The sequence below is a fragment of the Coturnix japonica genome, chromosome 8 (assembly GCF_054131305.1).
Source record: "Coturnix japonica strain WE chromosome 8, WE-NBRP24, whole genome shotgun sequence".
Lineage (NCBI taxonomy): Eukaryota > Metazoa > Chordata > Aves > Galliformes > Phasianidae > Coturnix > Coturnix japonica.
The window spans coordinates 23,636,763-23,645,102 of NC_140670.1; positions in this window are offsets into that span (position 1 = coordinate 23,636,763).

The following is an 8,340-nucleotide window of genomic DNA, read 5'->3' on the forward strand; positions in this document are numbered from 1 at the left end:
TTGCAGAGGCTCTGGAAATGCATACTGATATAAAAGTAGCAAAGCTTCCAGAGAGCTGTAGGCATTATAATTGATAAGTAATTTCCTTGAGTCAGAGGACTGATTATGTGACAACATAAATATAAAGCTTTCTTGGAGTGGAAAGAGCAAAACCAGCCTGGAGAATGGAGGGACTTTGCTTTCTGGTAATTTTCCTTGCAATTAGAAGAGCCTACTGCCCATTCCAAATACCAGAAAAATAAATACTGTAAAACTCTCAGTGTTCAACTGGAATCTGAGGAGTTGGACTTGAAACTTTTTCTTCTCCAGATCTGGCATTTAAGTTAAGCAAGATATTAGGAGATACTGGGCTCCTGACCAGGAGGCCATTTTCTCAGGAACAACTGAATCTTATAATAGGAGTCAACAAATACTTTGAAAAATAGTTCCTTTTTGACTCACTCTGTGGTTTTATTGAAGCAGTTTGATTTTTTAAAAAAGGAATGACTTGAAGGATCGATGATACATGAAAGCAAACAGTTTAGCAAAAGAGAAACTGACAAGTTTCCATCTGCTATAAGGGCTTTTATCCCAACTGTAAAGAGCGATGAGCACGTACAGGCATACAGACTACAGACAGCTATTGACACTTGCTGATGAGCCATAACTTGTTACATTATGGCACCGTGAACTCGTGGCTTCTGCTAACGTAGCTATATTCTCATACCATTGTGGAAATAAGCCTCTCCCAGGCTTGTTATGAGGCTAAATAAAATGGCTGCACAGATATTAGCAGGATAAGAATCAATTTTTATGGTGGTCTCTGTTCAGCGCAGCTGAAGTGCCAAACATTTTCCTTACAGAAATCTGGGCAGTATTAATGACAGGATAGATAGATAGATAGGTCTGAAAACAGTTTTTCTTTTCTTTTCTTTTCTTTTCTTTTCTTTTCTTTTCTTTTCTTTTCTTTTCTTTTCTTTTCTTTTCTTTTCTTTTCTTTTCTTTTCTTTTCTTTTCTTTTCTTTTCTTTTCTTTTCTTTTCTTTTCTTTTCTTTTCTTTTCTTTTCTTTTCTTTTCTTTTCTTTTCTTTTCTCTTTTCTCTTTTCTCTTTTCTCTTTTCTCTTTTCTCTCTTCTCTTCTCTTCTCTTCTCTTCTCTTCTCTTCTCTTCTCTTCTCTTCTCTTCTCTTCTCTTCTCTTTTTCTTTTTCTTTTTCTTTTTCTTTTCAGGTCTTTCATCTATTCTGTTCCAAATGAAAAAGTGATATTTGGGTATATTTTTTTCTGTTGGAACTGTTTTATTCTAATTCTAAAAAAAATAAAACAACACAAACAAACAAATAAAAATTGAACTTCTAAATTCTGATGTTAGATCAAATCTTCAAAGGGTGATATACCCCATTTTCTTGCAGACAAACTGAAGAAGCTCCATTGTGAAGGGACCTTAAATGACTTTCTGGGAGAGGCAACTATCCTTTGGACAAGTGAATAAACTGAATCCAGATAATGAACACCTTGACTCTTCTGGTGGGCAAAACTCACAACAGTTTTGTTGAGATTACTTGGGGATTTTTGCACTGAATGTGAACATTGTGCTCAGATGAGAACTAAATGCAAAGAGACACTGCTTGAGATATTGTGGGCAACTGGAGTTGCTGCTTTCATTTTGTTCACTTTATAGTCCTGTGCTCATTCCAGACATGAGCAGTGAACAGAGCTTTACTCATCTGTTTGCTACCTCAAAGGAATGGTATTTAAGAATCGGATTCATGAATAGTGCTTCAAAGTCCTTTTTCCACAAGGCTTTAACAAGGAATATGACAGGTGCTAGAGTATCTTTTAACGCAGCCAAATAGATAAATAAATAAGAGATTTGAAAATTAAACTTTGTTCAGCAGGTGGGCGAAAGCAGTTTGACATTTTAGACTGGAATCTCAGATTGTCTGCTGAACTCAAGGATTAAAGAAAAACAAGTATTTTTTCCTTTCTTGTTTTTGTAAATGTGCTCAAAAGAAAATAGCAGTCATCTGACAGAGGCATGGTCCCAGAGAGCGGAAAATGAGTATAACAACCCACATAAAAACAAAGAAAAAGAAAACAGGAAGTCTGCTTTCTTAGAAATCTGGTGATTTCTTTTTAAAATGACTTCAAAGACTTCACCAATGCTTTATTTCTGCATTAGAATTACATTCAAAACTGTAATGAAATGAAGTATTGTTAAAATACTCCTTCCTGAAAAGGCTGGGCTTTCAGTGAGTTACTCTTCCAGGTCCTTGGAATTATCCATGAAGTATTCTCCCGGTTTGAGAATTATTTTTGTTCAGTGCTGTGAGGTTTTTTTTACAACAAAATAATATTTAGGGAATGGAATATTTTCAGTTTATGTTCTGAACAAATCTGTAAATTATCATCTCTGTGTTTGCTGAGTGAATATGTGTGCAACCTCATAACTTAGGTTATGGGTCCAGCACAGCAAGCATAAATCAACCTCTTTCTGCCATGAAGGATTGAACCCATTATTAGACAACCGCTTTGGACTCCAATCAAGACATGACCGCTTGTGGGTAATTTTAAGCCGTAGGTAGTCATCTTGTCTCTTTCTTAAAGTGGATCACTTTCAAACACTTGAACTGAGGCCAGAAAGCTCAATATTTCAGAGGATCAAGTCAATAAGCAGCTTATTGAACTGCAGAAATTATCGGCTGAAATACTCTGGCTTGTGTTATGCAAGGTCAGACTGAATGATAGTAATAGGCATTTCCAATCCTAAAATCTAGAAACTGATGAGCTTAAGTAGACTACTAATACACATAAGCCTTTTTCAGGACCAAGGCTTACAGCAACTAAAAATAGAAAGAATTCAAAGAATTGAATTTTCATCTGCCTGCCCATCGATATCTGTTTTGCATCTTGCAATCTTTGCCTTTTTCACATGATTTAAGATTGGACCCATATGAACTCCTGCACAGATCTGATTATTGTTATAGATATTAGTCCTGAAGGAAAGAATGGTGCTGACTGATTACTTTTTTTTTTCCCACTAAGCTGTTCCACTATTTGACTTTGCAACCAGTGTTGCTTACTAGATGGGAAAGCAAATGTTAAAAATACTTCTGTGCACCTGCTAGTTCCCTCCTATCTTTTGGTCATATTTGCAATTTGTTTTTAACACAAAACCTGAATTTTGGAACTCAACCAAATGCAGATCACATTTTTGATAAAGTTAAATAGTCAAAGGACAAAAAGATTTGAAACACGGATGGATAAACAAGAGAAAGGTTAATAGATTTATTTTCCAGCTTTAATTAAGTGAAAGAGGCTTCTCCAATGGGTCTGTCTACTTGTACTCATCTCTCCCCTCACTATCATTACTTCATCCACTGGTTAATATCAATCACATTTGACTGAAAAGTCACAAGGAGAAATCTCAAATAAGTAGCTATATAAGTAATGAGACACTAATGCTTCCATGGTGCTTCACTGTGCTAACCATGGCAATGTTGACCTGCATATCTTAGCTGCTAGAGAGATAACAGAAGAGATGAACCTTGTATATGTAGCTAACCTTGAAAGTAATACCTCCAGTTTGTTTCAATGGAAACAACAACAAATGCAAAGAGCACAATAAAACTATTTGACAGGGCAAATTGTCACCCACAAAACACTATTTTTGAATATAGTCACCACCAGCAGATATGCATTTTCACCAGCAATGAATGTGAGCCTTCATGTTACACTCATAAAAATCTGCACCAGCCAAGGTCACGTAGTGTTTCACAGCTGCTGTAACAGTGTCATTGCTGAAATGCACTACCCACCACCTCGATGTCTCACATCCACTGTTTGGTCTCCAGAAATGTTCAGAAAGTGTCAATGAATGTCAGCGGGTGCTGGTTTTTTTTCTGCATGGAGGAATTCAATGACACAAATTTGCTACATAACCACTTCTGTGTCAGGTGCCATTTTGCCAGACTGCCTTTCTGTTGCCTTCTGTCACATGGTAGCAAAATTTAACAGAATTCTGGCAGGAAGGTTCAACTGCCATACCACCAACATCCACCTCTGACATTGTGGGCCAAAGTAATAAAATAGGAGGCATTACTTTCAGATCAGCTGTCACATAATTTTTAGCTGTATTTTTTAGCTGTATTGTCATTTGGGTAGTGGAAAGTTTGAATCCTTCTTTACTGAGGACTAGCAGCTCCTCTAATAGCTGTGGGGTATTACCATAGCTTCAACTTTCCCCATCTCTGTCTGACAGATAAGACTTCAAGTACATTTGAATAATAATGGTCTGCATTTTTATAAACACCTATCTAAGTAGATGTATGACCTCCTTATCCCGAGGACTCTAACACACGTGAAATGTACTAATTAGCTAAGTCTCACAATTGCTAAGTACAATAAGTGTGAGGCTGACATTTGATACAATTTCTAATTATATCTGGGGTGCCTAAGGTACAACAGTATGCAGGGAATGCTCAAAACCTATTACAAGTATAAAGATTAATCTCACTTTCCCAAAGGCAAAGCTGCAAACAAAAGCTCTGGATTTCTGCCTCCTGTTTCCTGGCTGAAGACATGCACATGATTCCTTTGTTTAACTGTTTGCTCATTAAATTCATGATTCACCAATGTTCTGAGACAAATTTAATATAAAGCCTACATATAATTCACTTAATTCTGTGGTGCCTTTAAAATGCTTTGTGATTGGAAAGTATTTCAGTAGAAGACTTAGTTGAATAAAGCAGGTAAAGATGTATCTTAGGCCTTCACTTAAGAAATTCTTTGATCAAAGTATTTTCCTAAATCATTCTATGCAGCAGCCTTTTGGTCACCCTATGGTCCTTCTAGCACTTCAAATCCATCAAAATATATTGCTAATATATGACATTTCAACACAGTACTTTAACATAATTTTTTCGCACATGTACATCTCCATCCCCAGTAACTAGATCATGTACATACCAGTGAAGGATAATGTGTTCACTGATTATATGCATAAGCACTGTTCTATAATAAAGACAGAAATGGGAAGTTTATCCTTTCAGCAGACATTTAGTGAGAACTTTTATGTGCACCACATCTTTTGAGAATGTGATTTTATTCTTGTGCCGTTGCTTTAGAAATGCTTTTCTCAAAAGTACTCAGCTTCAAAGGACCCTGAATATTGCTCTTTGTCAGGTCTTGCCCATCATTTTGCTGAGATGAAACACTGACTGGAAACTGCATATGTCTGGGGTGAAAAGGCAGATGCAGTTCTGCAGCCTGCATGGGATGATAATGGCTTCACTCATTTCCAGAAAAAGAGTTTGCTCATTAGAGACCAAACACAATTTATGAAATCACAGCACGATGTATCACTTGCAATCCCTGCTTTTCCCCACTCAAAGTACAAGGAACTGAGAAGTGAAGGTTTATGTGAGATAATGCTTGACAAACCCAGACAAAGCCACAACCTGCCTGATTATTGTATCTAATTTCTAACAGAGAGCAATGCCAAATCATCACAGATACTTCCATGATAAGCAGAATAACTGCATCCCTATGAATTTGTACCACTTCTTTTGCTCAAATCAGAGTGGCATCTGTCAATGTACTTGAGAGTTATTGGTGACAAATTGGAAACCAAGCTGACGGGATGTGACCGGTGTGTGTGTGCACATGCAACACTGTGACCCTGCAAACACACACAGGCAGCATGGGAGAGGGTTTCCTCACATCCCAGGCTGGCAAGTACCACTTCGGTCTTTACTAAAGAATGCCAAGAGCACCAGATGCATTGTCCTTCCTGATCATATTTCCTCCATCTGAACCTCACCACCTTGCAAAAGGCAGTAACCTCACTTTGCTGACCAAGCCTCTTTAGCCACAGCAGGTGCATGGACCCCAGTCTTCATTAGGCTGAAGTAAGGAGGGCTTTGTGTGAAGGATAGCTGGCACCACAGGCATAGGGGCTTTATAGATGAAGAGCTGTCTTTTACACTCTGCCAAAAGTTTGCTGCTTATGCTCAACCAGACGGGCCATTAAAACAGTGCCAGCGGCATTTAGCACTTCATGAAAAGGAAACAAAGCAGCAAAATGGGTTTTACACTCAAGTACAGCCTTCACTTCCATTAAAAAGAAAAAAAATATTTAAAAGTGCAGTTTTTTCTCCCCCATGTTGAAGCAGCTTTCCCCCTTCACAGCTTTTTAGGAAAGGATCTGTGATTAGAAAACAGGAAATCTGGCTGGCAAGGCGCAGGCTGTCAGAAATCATGGGACAGTACTGTCTGCTACTCTCTGTGTGCATGAGGTGGCCACATACCTGGATCTGGAAAAAGAAAACAGTCTATTAACATACCTAATTAGCTGCATATGTATAATCAGTACACTCACAGGCGACTCGTTAGGGAATAGTGGGCTGGCAGACACAAATATGTTACTCTGCATCTGCTGCCAGATTTGCGAAGTTTAAAGTGTTTGAAACTGAATTAAGGCAACAAAATACAACTTTATTTGCTAACTGACAATGTCCCTTGCAACAGGTGGCTGGACATGGCTATGAAGAATGCCTCTCTTTCTGGGAAGGTACTAAAAGTTCACAGTTTAGATGAAGTTTTTTTGAGGTAAGAACTTTCTCTCCTTTCACGTGGCGTACACATGCAACATAAAAAGTAAAGATGCAAAGAGCTGAGTGCTTCAAGCTTTGGCACTATACAGATAGAGATGCACTCTTGTAATACAATCTCACATTTGGCCTGACTGAATTTGCACTAACCATTAACTCTGAAAGCTGTGACTGTGGAAAGCTGTACCAGGCAAGATGTTTCCCTCATTTGTGTTAGAAGTTCTTAGTTTTGTTGCTTGCAGTGATGCTTTTTCTTTGTAGCAGGTTTTTCATCTAAAACCATAATGTATTATTCAACTACTAAAAGAAACCTGAATTATTAATAAAGTAATATGTATAGATACACTTGTCAGCTACCCAGTGTAGCAAAACTAGTTTTCATTCTTTATATAGTTTTTATTATATAATTTTATTCAGTGTGGAAAATATTAAGGCTTGGTTGAGACTCCCCAGAAGTTCTAATAATGTGCTTTATAAAAAGTTTAGCTTTGTTGAATTACAACAGTAATTCAGTAATTCAGTAATTCACAAATCATGTTCCCTTCCCCCCCACCTTTTTTTTAACATGATTGGATGTTGTAAGAAAGCAGCTTTATGGACTCACTTATATTTAGTTTGCCATAATTATGGGCTATTTTGTGATATTTTCCATGGTGATAAACTGTTCTGTAGTGCGTGACCTTTTTTTTCCTATTTTCTTTATCTCTGTTGGATATTTTACACATTTCAGTATTAAGAGAATATATATATACACACACACATATTGGGAGACTTGTCAAAATAACCATTAATCTTTCCAATAAATGTTAATGTAGTTCTTATTAACTAGCTGTTAAAATTTGGAATATATGTTTAGCTGAAAAATCAGTTTAAGTAGCAAACATTACTTGGCTGTAGAGAATTCTACAGTATGAACTCAGTTCTGAAATAAGTTTAACTAATATTAAAAATATGGAATAAATCAACTCTGCAACAAAACCTCAGTGAAAAAGATATTTGTTTTCCCATTAAACCAGCCAGCAAATGGGTGTTGTGAAAGCACTGTTTTGAAAACAATTTTTTTTAAAGGAAATATGTGGTTTTTTTACACTTTATTTCTGAACTTTCCATTTGGAAAAAAAAATATATATATATATATAGGCTTGCTTTCAGGGTAATCCCTACAAAATTCTGTGACAAATTCTGTTAAATTGTCTGAGAAAAGAAAGGGTTTGAGGTGGAAATTTCTTAGTTTTCTGGCAAGGAAAGTAATATTTAACAAGTGATGAACATCACTTTCAGAAAGAACCAGGATTTTTTGAATGGTCACTTTCTGAGAAGAAGTCTAATTTAACTTACGGTAGGAAGCAAATTTATCTGTTGGCTGAGTCACTGACTGCAGCTGAGCTTTTTGTGCTTTGTAACATTACCTTGTGTTGAAAATGTGTAATCACAGCTGTAGATGACCAGAACAGAATAACAGAATGTTAGAAGAATGAATTCTGATTGCTTTTTTTTTTTTCTTTTTTTTTTCCTGAATTTCAAACAGAATTTAATTAGAAAATATTCCAATTTTCCAATGAATTTTTGTGCAAACTAATAGTTTTGGTTCATGCTGATATCACAGAAAAATCAACTAGGATGAAATATCATCCATGGTTGTCTAAGATAAACTCCTCGGTATCTTCATAGAAGCTTTGTCCCAGAGCAAAATTTCATTATCAGTCTTTCTATTTACAAGCTTTCATTCAATATTCCTGCTAAAAGAGAGGTT